Genomic DNA, 13,986 nt, shown 5'->3' with positions numbered 1-13,986 from the left:
GATGCTAAAGGCGGTTTGGCGCAGGAGACAAGTCGCTTTCTGAGGGGGACCAATGAATAAGAAAGAGGATAAGAAGCAAAGCAGGAGGGAGACAAGGATGGTGTAGGTGAGCTTTTGGTTGTTGGCTTTGACCAATGGTGTGTCTAGGTATTTGATGAAGATTCCTAAAATCAGAATTGCAGTTAGACTTAAGCAGAGGGCAAAGAAACTCAGAGTGATTCCCAGAGGTTCATCATAGGCTAGAAAGACTATAGCCTTGGGGATACATTGATCTCTGCCATTGTTTGGATATTGAGCTTTGGAGCACTCACGGCAATCAACTGCATCTGAAAAACACAATATATTTAGAAACTTCACCACCTGGTATTTTTCCACAATAATTGACATTTTCTCTTTCCTCCTCGCTTTTACTGCAATTTCTTAGCGAGCATCAAAATCTAGAATATGGGCCGTGTGGAAGAAGGCAAATCTAGAGATTGAAAGCTGCTTGAGATAATACTAATACATCAGACTGCAGAGACACTTCCATGTCATTGACATTTGCAGCCCTCATCTCTAACACAGCAAGGTAAAGTTAATTGCAATTGTTTTATGCCTGCCCAAGTTAAATTATTATAGGGAACATATTGAGTCAATCAATCTAGGGGACATGGGGTGACATGATAGCAGTGTTCCAATATCTCGGGAGCTGCCACAAAGAAGAGGGAGTCAAGCTATTCTCCAAAGCAACTGAGGGTAGGACAAGAAGCAGTGGGTGGAAACTAATCAAGGAAAGAAGCAACCTAGAACTAAGGAGAAATTTCCTGACAGTTAGAACAAATTGATCAGTAGAACAATTTGCCTCCAGAAGTTGTGAATCCTCCAACACTGGAAGTTTTAAAGAAGATGTTGGATTTGTCTGAAGTGGTATAGGATTTGTCTGAAGTGGTGTAGGATTTCCTGCCTAAGCAGGGAGTTGGACTAGAAGACCTCCAAGGCTCCTTCCAATTCTGTTATTCTATATTCTCATCTCTCAGAAAGTCCCTTGGTTAAAGTTGCTAGAAGTCATGGCACAACAGAATTTTTCACTCCACTCCATTAGCCAGGGTGGCGCAGTGGTTAGAGTGCAGTACTGCAGGCTACTTCTGCTGCCTGCCAGCTGCCTGCAATTTGGCAGTTCAAATATCACCGACCTAAGGTTGGCTCAGCCTTCCATCCTTCCAAGGTGGGTAAAATGAGGACCCAAATTGTTGTGGGCAAAATGTTGATTCTGTAAACCTCTTACAAAGGGCTGTAAAGTAATGTAAAGCAATATATAAGTCTAAGTGCTATTGCTAATAAGAGAAATTGAAGCATATCCAATCCATGTTTGCCATATATTTGTATGCAAAATAAATATACGAACGAAATAGCTATATGACATTTGCCCTGAGTGGAAGCTTCTGGCTATACAGCTCCCCACTCTGCCATGCATTCAGTGGTGGGATTCACCAGTTTGCACCTATTCGGGAGAACCAGTTGTTAACTTTCTAAGCAGCTCAGAGAACTGGCTGTTGGAAGAAAACTCCTTTTGTTTTTTTCCACTTTACAGGGCTAATCCTGTAAGGAAGGCAGGAAAGAAACATTCTGGTGTTGTTTCTAGCCTAATCTTTATTGACCTGCTTACAGAAACTGCCTCTCTGGTTAACCCTTATTACATTGTAACAGCTAAGGCAAAGCACCCATCGACCTGAGTGACATTGAGTTGGCCACACCCACCTAGTCACATGACCACCAAGCCCCACCTACCCAGATGGTCATTAGGGCAGAGAACCGGTTGTTAAATTATTTGAATCCCACCACTGCGTGCATTTAATAATTTTTTAGAGCTGTGAAGGTGAAATAATACTATGGCTGCACTTCTTCTATTTTTGCATCAAGGGCTTTTTGACAGCTACTTTAGTTAAAGGTAGCTGCCATGGCTAGAGAACAGAAGAGAGAAAGAGGTATTTTTAAAACCACAGTTTCCAGTTTCCATACTTGAGGTAAATGGAATAGAATAGAATAGAATAGAATAATAACTTTATTGTCACTTTGAATGTACACTAATCGGCATACATTGAAATGAAATGTTGTTCAATCAAGGTGTGCATTTGGGCTCAATATGTTGAAGTACAAACTCTTTTAATCCAAATGCTTTGGATTTGAACTTGCAAAGATGAGTAAAGTTGCTGTAAGACTTTCAGGAAACAAAAATTCTCTACCTTTGGTCATTCGACACATGCCCTGTTTTCACAGCAACCTACCTGTGTGGGTAGAAATTGTCCCTTCTTTGCATGGGGCACAATCATGGCAGCACACTTGGCGTCTTTTAGAGAGCACTTTGCGGTATCCTGGTTGGCAGGGTTCGGTACAGACGGAACGAGGCCTTGTCTGAAGAATGTCAAGGAAACAACAGTGCTTGAGCACCTGTGTTTTATGTGTGCCAATACATTTGTGGGTTTTGTGTCAGCAATGCCTAATGGCCATGAAGCCTTTTCCCTACCTTGAAATAGTTGCTATCCGAGGTAATCAGTTCTCTCCCGTCTCTAATGGTAGGCCTGGCCCTATGGAATGGATTCTGATCTGTGAAACCTTATGTTATTTATCTCTTAAAAGTCAAGCTGTTGCAAAATATTTCTTCCATATCTTCCCAGTAACAAAGAAGCTTGCCTACAATTTGATACGCCTAATCAAGGTATTTTGTGTGAACTGTGTGATAAGGTTGGTTACAGTCACCCAATGTTACTTTATCGCTAACACATAACACCGTATAATCAAAACATGCTTTTTCAGTAGTAATGTATGGCTGTGAGAGTTGGATTATAAGGATGGCTGAGAATGAAAGAATTAATGTTTTCGAATTGTGGTGGTGAAGAAATCTAGTGAAGAGAAGGACCCAGGGAGACATGATAGCAGTGTTCCAATGGTTGAGGGGCTGTCCACAGATAGGAGGGGGTCAACCTATTTTTCCAAGGCTCCTGAAGGCCAGACAAGGAATAATGGATGGAAACTGATCAAGGAGAGATTCAACCTAGAAATAAGGATAATTCTTCTGACAGTGAGAGTAATCAACCAATAGAACAGCTTGCCTTCAGAAGATGTGGGAGCTTCATCACTGGAAGCTGTCAAGAAGAGACTGGGCTGTCATCTGCCAGAAATGGTATAGGGTCTCCTGCTTGGGCAGGGACTAGATGACCTACAAGGTCCCTTCCAACTCGGTTATTCTTATTCTGTCTCTTGAGAGTCTCTTGGACCGCAAGGAAATCAAATCAGTCAGTGCTAAAGGAAATCAACCCTGATTGGTCTTTGGAAAGACAGATCCTGAAGCTGAAGCTCAAATACTTTGGCCACCTAATGAGAAGAAAGGACTCAAGGGGGAAACCCTGATTTTGGGAAAGATGGAAGACAAAAGGAGAAGGGGATGGCATAGGATGGGACGGTTAGATAGTGTCATTGATGCAACGGGCATGAGCATGGACAAACTCCAGGAAACAATGGAAGATGGGGGGGGCAGAGAAGCCTGGTGTGCTACAGTCCACCAGGTCGTGAAAAGTTGGACACAACATAGCAATTGAACAACAAAGAAGTAACACCTGGGAGATAGCAGTTGGCTATGGTTATTTTACAAATTCTGCTGAATTTCAACTCACACTTTTAATTCTTACATTAATTGGCTTTGTGGAGTTTCCTTCCCACCTGATTAAATGAGCTGGGCCACACAATAGCCTCTTCCTCAATGCTCATCACTAGGCCTGTAGAAATCCCACTCTCTAGTTTTCCCACGGTCTTCCGTACAGCCGACTTGTTTGGAAATACAATCAAATTCACAATGTCATAGTTGGTCACCAACTCCCTATCTTCGTCAAAAAATACCTCTTCTCCAATGATAGTGTTAAAGCGGACAGTTTTCAGAAAAGACTGAAGCTGGAATGAGAAAGGGAACACAACACATACACGTGTGCACGCGCACACACACACACACACACATCAGGTAAATCAATTTGAGAATGTCAGAAAAATATATCTGCAATAATTTTCTCTGGAATGCCCGGTGCACATAGAAATCAAGCCTTTATATTATAAAATGTAATATAAAGCTATAAGAAAGCTTCTGTAAGGCTTAAGAAAGTGAGGATTTAATACTGTATTATATACTTACAAGGTACTCCTTAACTTACAAATAATTCAGTTAGTTACAACAGTCATAGTTGTAATAATAAAATACATTCATCACAAATCATAAGATACAACACTCAGTGATGATAGATACCATAGATAGATAGATAAATGGATGGATGGATGGATGGATGGAAGGAAGGATGGATGGGATGGGATGGGATGGGATGGGATGGGATAAGATAAGATAAGATAAGATAAGATAAGATAAAATAAAATAAAATAAGATAAAGATTATTGTTTTATTAAGAAAATTTATATGGCTGTCCAACTCATTCACAGTGATTCGGGGCAGATTATAAAGATAAAACCACCAAATATAAATACACGTAGAAAGATAGACAATAGACAGATACATAGATAGATAGGCAGAGAGAAGACAAGTATATTCAATCTTCAGTTTGTTTGTTATAGTGCTAGTGTTAGTGGTTGTTGTTTTTTCATTAGTTTGTCTTTTTGATCTCATGCTTGCTATTTTTAATAATACTTTTCTCAGATGACCTTCCCACGTTGTCTGTTTCAGTGCTGACGGAAGTGCCCCTTCCAACATTACAGGCTGAGTTACTGTATGTTAGAGCATTTGAAACAGTTTATATTACCAGTGAAAGAGATCAGCTCCTCCTTAAGAAGGCCCAGATGCTGAAATAAAACAAACACTTTCGCCCAGTGAGCTATTTCCCTGAATTTGCAGAAGTGTCACGAGGCAGAACCTGAGGGCTGTTTGACCCATGACATTCCCCAACCCCGTGCCTGCCACCCCCTCTCCATTTCTATATTTGGGTGAGGAACAAACAGGAAACAGCACAATGAAAACAACAAATCAGTGTGTGGGTTGCAGTGAAGCAAGAAAAGAAAAGAAAAAGCAAGAAATATTCATGCTGGGAATACCTCTTAGCAAACAGGACGGCAACACCACAAGTACGAGTATCAGCGAACTTCAAGAAAAGTTACGGAAGAAACAGAAAAGATGAGCAAGACACCTAAGTGATCAAGTTCATTTATTTACACAATCTGTGGTCACCTCTGCTGCTCGTCCTCCTGAATTCCAGTATTATGAGGGCAGGAGAAAAACAATCCCCCATTCTTTCTTTTCACAACCCACCATACTTCACTTCATGCTCCTCTCCCATGTCCCTGCTTAACAAACTTTCTCTTAAACTGAGCAGATTTAAGAGATTGCAACCTTTCCTTCACAGCCAGAACCATGGCGCCCATTTGATATAGGGTGTATAAGAACAGTATGGCATAAAGGACCAGGACCAGAATGGTGTTCCCATGTTCTTGTAACCTCCTTCACCGTGGATCTTCTCTGGGGTAGTCCTTCTGCCTTCATCCAGGACCCAGTGAGGTCTAGGAATGAAGGTGCTGGATTAGGAATGAGGAAACCCAGGTTCTAATCACCCTTCGGCACAAAATCTGTTTGGGGACTCTGTCCATTCCTTCTTCTCAGTCCTAGAGTGGTGTAATGGTGAAGGTTCCAGACTGGAGACAGGTGATTGGTCCAAGGATAGGATACAAATGAAAGTAATAGACCATGAGTGGGGGAATGAGGGAATTGGGTGGGGTTTAATTTACCCTCAAATCTCACTGCAAGACTTTGGACCAGGGGTGTCAAACTCAAGGCCCGCAGGCCGGATGCGGCCCACAGGGTGCTTAGATCTGGCCTATGGGACCACCCTGGAAACAGCAAAGGAGCAGCCCATGGTGCCACTGTCAGTGAAAACAGAGTTCGAGAATGCCACTTGTGGCCCTCGCAATCTCCATTTTCACTGGCAGGAGGCAGTCCCAGTCGAAAACAGAGCTCGGGAGCCCGTTTTCACTGGCTGAGCAATCGGGCCACCACAGATGCCCCCGACATAAGTGACATGAAGCTGGCCACACCCAGCCTGGCCACGCCCAGCTTGGCCCCCTGAGGTCAAACACAACCCTTATGCGGCCCTCAATGAAATGAAGTTTGACACCACTGATTTGGACCAATCCATGTCTACCTCTTGTGGGGCAAAATGGGTCTTGTGCTGCTACAAATAAAAGTACTACATTCTGGTGGGTCTAAAATGAACCTATATTAGGTTCTTGGAAGATATGGAGAGACTTGTCCCATAGACTCGGACACGAATGAATGGGTGACATCATCATTATATTAGGTTCCTTTTTATATTAGCATATGAGGTAGGAAAGCTCATAGCTCCTTCATTCCGTTCAGTCATGTCTGATTCTTAGAGAGTGCCTGGACAAATCCCTGTAGGGGTTTTTTGCCAAGATTTTTTAAGAAGTGTTTTGCCATTGCCTCCTTCCTAAGGGAGAGAGAAAATGACTGGACCAGGGCTGGCATTCACTTACTTTTCCTACCGGTTCGCAAATGTAACCACATCCACACATGCACTCAGCCTTCCACCCTCAATTTCCAGTACCGGTTCAGGCGGTCTGAACCGGCTGGATATCACCTCTGGACTGGACCAAGGTTACCGACTGGTTTCGTAAGAGGTGGGTTCCTACTGGTTTGGCCCGGTTCAGCCGAATAGGTAGTAACTCAGCCGAACACATCCCTGAACCAGTTCTATCGGTGGTGCCATAGGCGCCACCATCTTGTGGGGTTTTTTTACTACTACACATGCATGCACAGCCACATCAAGCGCCCGCCTGCAGTGCACTCATGAGTGAACCGGCAGTAACAGAAGCCGGAACCCCACCCTGGGTTTCATGCTCAGTCAGGGCTAAATTCATGGTCTCCCATTTTCTAGTCTGATGTTTAACCACTACACCAAGCTGTCTGCTTCGTGGCTGTACAGTGTATTTATGTACAATAAATAGCAAGATAAGGATGATTTGCCATTTTTAAAAAATGGTTGCCTAAAATGGTTTTCTTCAGCAATACAGCTGGCCTTGTTTGCATTATGGGGAAATTGTTCCAGCTTTATTTTCTTTACTTTCTCCGTAATATCTCTGAGGAAGTTTAATAAATCAAACATACTATTCCAAATAGAGACATACGTTATAAGTACTTTCTTTTCTATAGCACTTAGTTATTCTATAGATGTTTCATCTCAGTCATGCAAAATCCCTTTGCTGGTCAGTAAATATCAGCTCATATTTGATATTTTTTTTCTGATGTTTTCCATAGTTTAATTGAGCAAAGATTTTACATAATTAACTTGCTTTAACTTGCTTGCTTGCTTTATTTATTTGTCATTTTTGCTGTAATTATAGAAGATTTCTGTTGGCTCATCATGCTAGATAAAACTCAATAATCAATCAACCAAACAAAATCCTACAAATACCTTAAACAGTTTCCGAGTTTGGGTAACACCCTAAGCCATAACTTAACCACATAGGTTAAGTCTGGATTCGCCCAACATTTAGCGCTAAAATGTGGTTGGCTGACACACTAAAACCAATGTGGCTTTAATGTGTTATGTGAACATGATTGTTGTGTGAGGAATGTCTTCTGTATGTGGTTGCTTGGATTACATTGTGAAAAATGCTGAGTTTTCAATGAATTTTCTTTCTGGTGACATGTAAAGAAATACACAGACGTTACCCTGATGTCCTGGCACACAGGTTGAATTAGGTTAGTGATGGCTAGCCTTTTTGTTGCTGGGTGCTAAAAATGTGAGCGCACGTGCGCACAATAGCATACATGTGTGCTGTAACGCAAAGCGCACACAACCACCACCACCCCACACGCTCCCCCATGCACCCACTGCACTGCTCTCCTCCAAACTGAGCTTGGTATTTCCTCCGGGGGGGGGCAGGGGAAGGCATTTTCACCCTTCCCAGGCTCCAGAGGCTTGTCTGGAGCCTGGAGAGGGTGAAAATGGACTCCACTGCCCCCCCCCGGAGGTCCTACGGAACCCGGAAGTTCGTTTCCAAACTTCCGGTAGGCCCGTTGGGCCCATTTCTTTGCTCTCCCCAGGCTCCAGAGGCTTTCCTGAAGCCTGGGGACGCCAAACACAGCTGCCCCCGGCCCTCCAGAAGGCTGAAAATCAGCTGATGGCTCATGTACTGGCACGTGCCAAAGGTTTGCCATCACAGATTTAGGTGATTTTCACTTATGGGCATCAGCTATTAACTAATGGGAACAAAAATGATGAACTATGGCATTACATCATAAGCCTTACCCTTTCATATATGTTCTTCACATTCAGCAGCAGTCACTCCTGCTTGATGAAACTCTTCTTCCCTTACAACTTCCAGGAGACTAGATAAGGATGTATAGTCATAGTATTTGCATCACGCTGTCACAAGTCAATGTTTCATCATGAGTTTGCTCCTTTACGAAAGCCTGTGATATATCTTACATGGGAAAACAGGTCTTGGGAAACATCCTTAGATCTGGTCAAAACCACAATCTGTCTACCCTAAAATTGTCCATTCGAGCCTTTCCCAATCTTCAGGTATACAAACACAACAACTCTCCAAATACCTAACAATATAGGGGGATGCTACATTAACCTTCTGTGATTTACGATTCACAGCACAGGAGGTCAATAGAGTCTATGGAAGTGCTCTCCAGGCCTTTCAGCAAATGAAGGATCCAATCACCCATTGTTTTAAAAAAATGAATGTAGAGGGACCAAGTCTATAGGCTGGAAGGAAACAGCAGCAGTCATTCCCAGAGCTGGAATGAAATAAAAAGATTCTGGAAAAGAAAACCATCCAACATGTAAGATTCACTTTAGCTTGTAATTTAAGTGGAATTCACTCTCACCTTCCATGGTTGTACAAGGTCTGGAAGATCTACCTTGTCTTCTTTTGGAATGACAACATGGCTAGATAAGGATGTGAAGATATCCTGGAGGGCGTGTGCCACAGCATAGACTATGTGGTAGATGTTGTAGCTCTCCGGGGACATTCCTTTTTCGGGCCAATCTGAGAGGAACCCTGCCATGTTTCTTCTCACAAGGCCCCGTTTCCATGTCTTCCTTGACAATCTATTGTTGGAATCATGGAAGTCAAACATTTCTGACCAAACAACTTCAAGGGAATCATCTTGAATCAAAATAAGTTCATGGAATTTGGATCTTTGGTTTCCCTGGATGGTGAAGGTTAGTGCTCCATGGAAGGGTTTGATGTCCCAATATCTAAAAGTTGTGCTTAAGGTGAAACCCCACAAAGCTGTGGAGATCCAAACTTTCCCCAGAGGGGTTTGATTGGCTTCTTCAATGTTGGACAACATCAGAGGCAACAGAAGCATTGTGTCAAGATCCCCATAATAAATGAGCACCTTGCTTGTCCAGTGTGTAAGAAGAGCATCAAAATGTGAGAATATCTCATAAAAATCATTAACCTTCTCAATATGAATTTGTGGAATCTTAAATGTGAAGGCTACACAGATCCCACTCCTGAAGACCATTGTCTCAATGGTCTTCATAAACCAAACTCCGCCATCATGTTTGGGGGCAATGAGTCCAATCCATGTCCACTGAAAATGCAGGAGCAGCTTCATGATCCCCATGTACTGTGAGGTTTCCTTTGGGTTCATCCAGAAAGAGGAAGGGAACTGGGCTTTATCACTCAGAATGTAGTTAACAAAGCCATAAGTGAGCTAGTGAGGAAAAGAATCAATGCTTAGTGTTGAAAAATAGCATTCAGTCTCTTTTAAAAATAATAATAATCTGAAATAGCTTTAGCCTCTCTGTGAAGTCTAATCAAGAGGTGTTCAAAAGTTCATCTTCCTGGATTGATTCAGCTTTACTTAGAATAATTTATTTTTATTTTATTAATCAACTCTTAAAACTTCTTGTTTCCCTCACAGTGGGATACTGGGTAGTGTACAAATCAAACATTAAACATAAAAAGAATATATACAATTTAGTTTTTTATTTAAAAAAAAGAATGTAGCTTTTCTTAGTTCTAGGCTCCTTATTCCCAGACCCCATAAGGACCACTGACGTGCTAAATCTTCTGAGCATATCTGCGCCAGATTTTACCACCAGAATATAATTAATTGTTATAAAAGGATTGTTTTTCAGTATAATTTTCATTGCTATTCGGTTTTTTCTTAATTCTAAAATACGTGTGATGTCTTGTAATAGTAGCTCCAGGATAATAAATAATATATTTCATGTTAGAATATCACACAGAAACATAATGCCCATCGGTCTGCCATTTTCAAATGCATTTTTAAATTTATTTTCAATAATCCATATTAACTTGCTATATATTTACAATAATTTTCAAACAATTTGCATAATGTCAGGTTTAGAATTGAGAAAGTAACAAAAGGCAATCTTCTATTCAAACCCCGGTTGCTTATCATTGTTTTTCTGACGTCTTAAAATTGGAATTGCTTTGCATTTCTATCTACTGGTCCAAACTGTGTCTTTAATTCTGTGAAATTTTTCATATCTAATACAGGTATGTGTTTTATAGAAAAACAATGATATATTATTTCTAGTATATACATTTCTACATGGTCACTTTTACAAATGATCTTCTGTAATCACATATTTCTCCAGTCTATACATTTCTATGTAAATGTTTATTGAAATATTTAACTTTATTAATACTATATTGCAAATAAATATTAACATTTAAAGCCCACTCCAGTTTGCATATAGATTCACGGCATGCAAAATATAAAACTTGAGAACAAATATAGTACATTCCTCTCTCTTCCATATTTCTGATATTGCTTTAAATATATACTTATATCCCCTAAGTTGTATAGAAGATGTTCATGGAAGTTGCCTGAAAATATGTAATAAATAATACCCAAAGGAAATTTAGAAAACATTCTGAAAGCAAATCTATAAAGTAGAAATTATTTTCCTCCATTGTTCTTAAAAAGAACAATTCATGTGATTTCCATTCTTTGTTCTTTCTTGGGCCTCACTGAACAAGGTGCAAGGGGAACCTCCAGAGGTTCATTCTATATAGACTTTCTTCTTCGGTCAGAAATCCAGAACCACCATTCAAAGTCTATCAGTTCATATTCTTATATATATCACAATTTATTTGTGGCAGACTTCAATAAAAATCTCACATACTGAAGAAAAGAACTGGCATGCTCTACATTGTCCACACAATGTCCTTTTTCAAATTGTTGCAGAATTGATGGTTCACTCAAAAGTGTGGACTTGTTCATACCTGAGGGATCTTGTAAATGCTTAACAAGGTAGCCATCTGAAAGAAAGTTTCAAAGTCCCCTCCTTGAATCACAGCCAAAGCAATGTCTTCCCTTCCACACTTGAAATTAGGGACCATCCCATGACTGGAAGAAAGTATATCTATGGTGGCGTCATAGGTTGTCCTTGTGCTGAAACAATTTTCATAGATATTGTAGCCGAGAGTAATATTGGGCAACAGCAGGGAGTTTTGGTTGATCTCCTCTATGGCTATTAAGATGGCAAAAATATGTTGGAAGTTCCTTTCCAGTAACCTAGAATAAAAGTTCAACTGGACATCAGCCCGTTTAAATGCTATTTCTTAAAGGTAAAGTTCCCCTTGTACATATGTGCTAGTCATTCACGACTCTAGGAGATGGTGTGCATCTCTGTTTCAAAGCTGAATAGCCAGTGCTGTCCGAAGATGTCTCCCTGACCATGTGGCCAGCATAACTAAATGTTGAAGGTGCATGGAACGCTGTTACCTTCCCACCAAGGTGGTCCCTATTTTTTTACTTGCATTTTTACATGCTTTCGAACTGTTAGGTTGGCAGAAGCTGGGACAAGTAACAGGAGCTCACTCCGTTATGCGGCATTAGGGATGTGAACTGCCAAACTGCCTAGCCTTCTGATCAACAAGCTCATTGTCTTAGTCACTGAACCACCATGTCTCTTTTGCTATTTCTTAAGCTTGCTCTTTCAACTAAAAATCTCATTGTACTGAACATTTCAAAGGAATTGCTCCTTCAAAAGCTTTTAACCCATCCATTTGAATCCCAGATAAGGTAGCTCCAAGATGTCTCCAAGAAGACATCACACTAGAAAATGATAGTTTTTTTTAAAAAAAAATCAGCATTCCTGAAATCTCAATAAAAAGCAAAGTGTGGACAACAACTTTCCAAGAACAGGTGTCAAAAAGGAAATAAATAAGGAATTTAGGTATCGATAAAGTGTTCTCAAGTTGGTGTCAACTCTTAATGACTACATACCTTATGATTTATCCACTGGCTCATACTTTACTAAAATCCTTGTGTGAACCCTGGTGTTTCCTCTCTTCACTTTGTAACATCTCTCATATTTTAAAGCACTTTATTTTTTCCAAAATTGGGAATCTAAGAGTATGCTACTACTGGTTTTAGAAAAAAACAACCTACATTTCTGATTGCACCGAGGAAGAACTAAATTGGAGAAGGACAAATTGAAAGCTAACTTACGGGAAAAAGTCTCTGGAAGGGTCAGATCTGAATGTGTGTGTTGGATACACGGCTGTCCTGGTGGGTATGACTCCAGCAATGAGGTAATCCCCCCATTGATAATAGTTATAAGGATACATTTTTAGCATTGACCGACCTGGTCTTTGAGTTGTTACTGCCCCAAAGTTTAAATAAAGCAGTAATAGCAGAACTGTCATCTTTAAAAAAAAATACACTGACTTTGTAGAAGGCTTACCTTTAGTACTTAAAAAGATATTTCTGATTTTTAGAAGGATTGAACCTACACGGTTCCTAATTTATGGGACTCCAAAGCTCGAATCATAGTAACTATTGGTACAATTATCTACCACACTTTTTTTTGGATTTGTTGAAGAATTATTCATGATTTTAAATACCCTCAGTTTCATCATCTGAAGTGACACATGAAAACCTTCAAAGTTCTTGGCACTAGGGACAAATAACAGCAGTGGCACTAGGGACAAATAACAGAGAGTGGCAATTATAGTGATTTTAATAATTGTAATAGAAAAAGTTATCTCCAGAAATTGTATGTGTGCATGACAGCTGCAGGTATGTGTGCACAGCAGGAGAAAACATGTTTGCCAACGTCCATCTGAGTCCTGTTATGCTTCATTATGAAATTCCGAAGGGATTGTAAACTTTTTTGTTAGAAAAAAGAATGACAGTTTGGGCTACTGGTTTTAAGGGACTGGCCTAAAAACCAGGAGACTGTGAGTTCTAGTCCCATCAAAGGCATGAAAGCTGGCTGAGTGACTTTGAGCCAGTCACTGTCTCTCATCCCAACTAACTCACGGGGTGGTTGATGTGGGAAAAATAGGAGGAGGAAGGAGTATTGAGTATTTTTGGTGCCTTGAATTATTCATAAAAATAATAAAGGCGGTATATAAACAATAAGTAAATAAAAATATATCCAAGGCTGTTCAGCACATCCTCCTTGTTGCTCACTCTTCTTCATACTTTTGCATCATGCAAAGAGAAAAGGCCAAAAAAAAAAAAAAAACCCAATATTGATCCTCCATTGCTGGGTTATTCATCGTCCATTCCCCCTTTGAAACCACTGCCCGTATTTTTCCAGATCAATTTCTTCTGCTTCTTTCACGGTTTTTAATTTAATATTGGCATGATAAAAGTAAACATTTTGAGGCTGTGTTTCTCAAACTTGGCAACCTGAAGATATGTGGACTTCAACTCCCACAATTCTCCAGCCAGCTATGGTTGAGAAAGGTTTTAGGGTTTTAGTCCAGCACAAGTCCAGTACAAGTCATAAAAACCAAAAAGTCTTGATTTCACAGACTGAGCATTAATCCAGGGCTCTCCTGTAAAAATCAAAAACCAAACAAATGCCAACATTTCCACAAAAGTTACATACATAATACACAATAACAAAGTTGGGAGGGACCTTGAAGGTCTTCTAGTCCAACCCCCTACTCAGGCAGGAAACTGTATACCATTTCAGACAAATCGTTGTC

Source organism: Thamnophis elegans, chromosome 2, assembly GCF_009769535.1.
Source record: "Thamnophis elegans isolate rThaEle1 chromosome 2, rThaEle1.pri, whole genome shotgun sequence".
NCBI lineage: Eukaryota > Metazoa > Chordata > Lepidosauria > Squamata > Colubridae > Thamnophis > Thamnophis elegans.
This window is presented reverse-complemented; position numbering follows the sequence as displayed.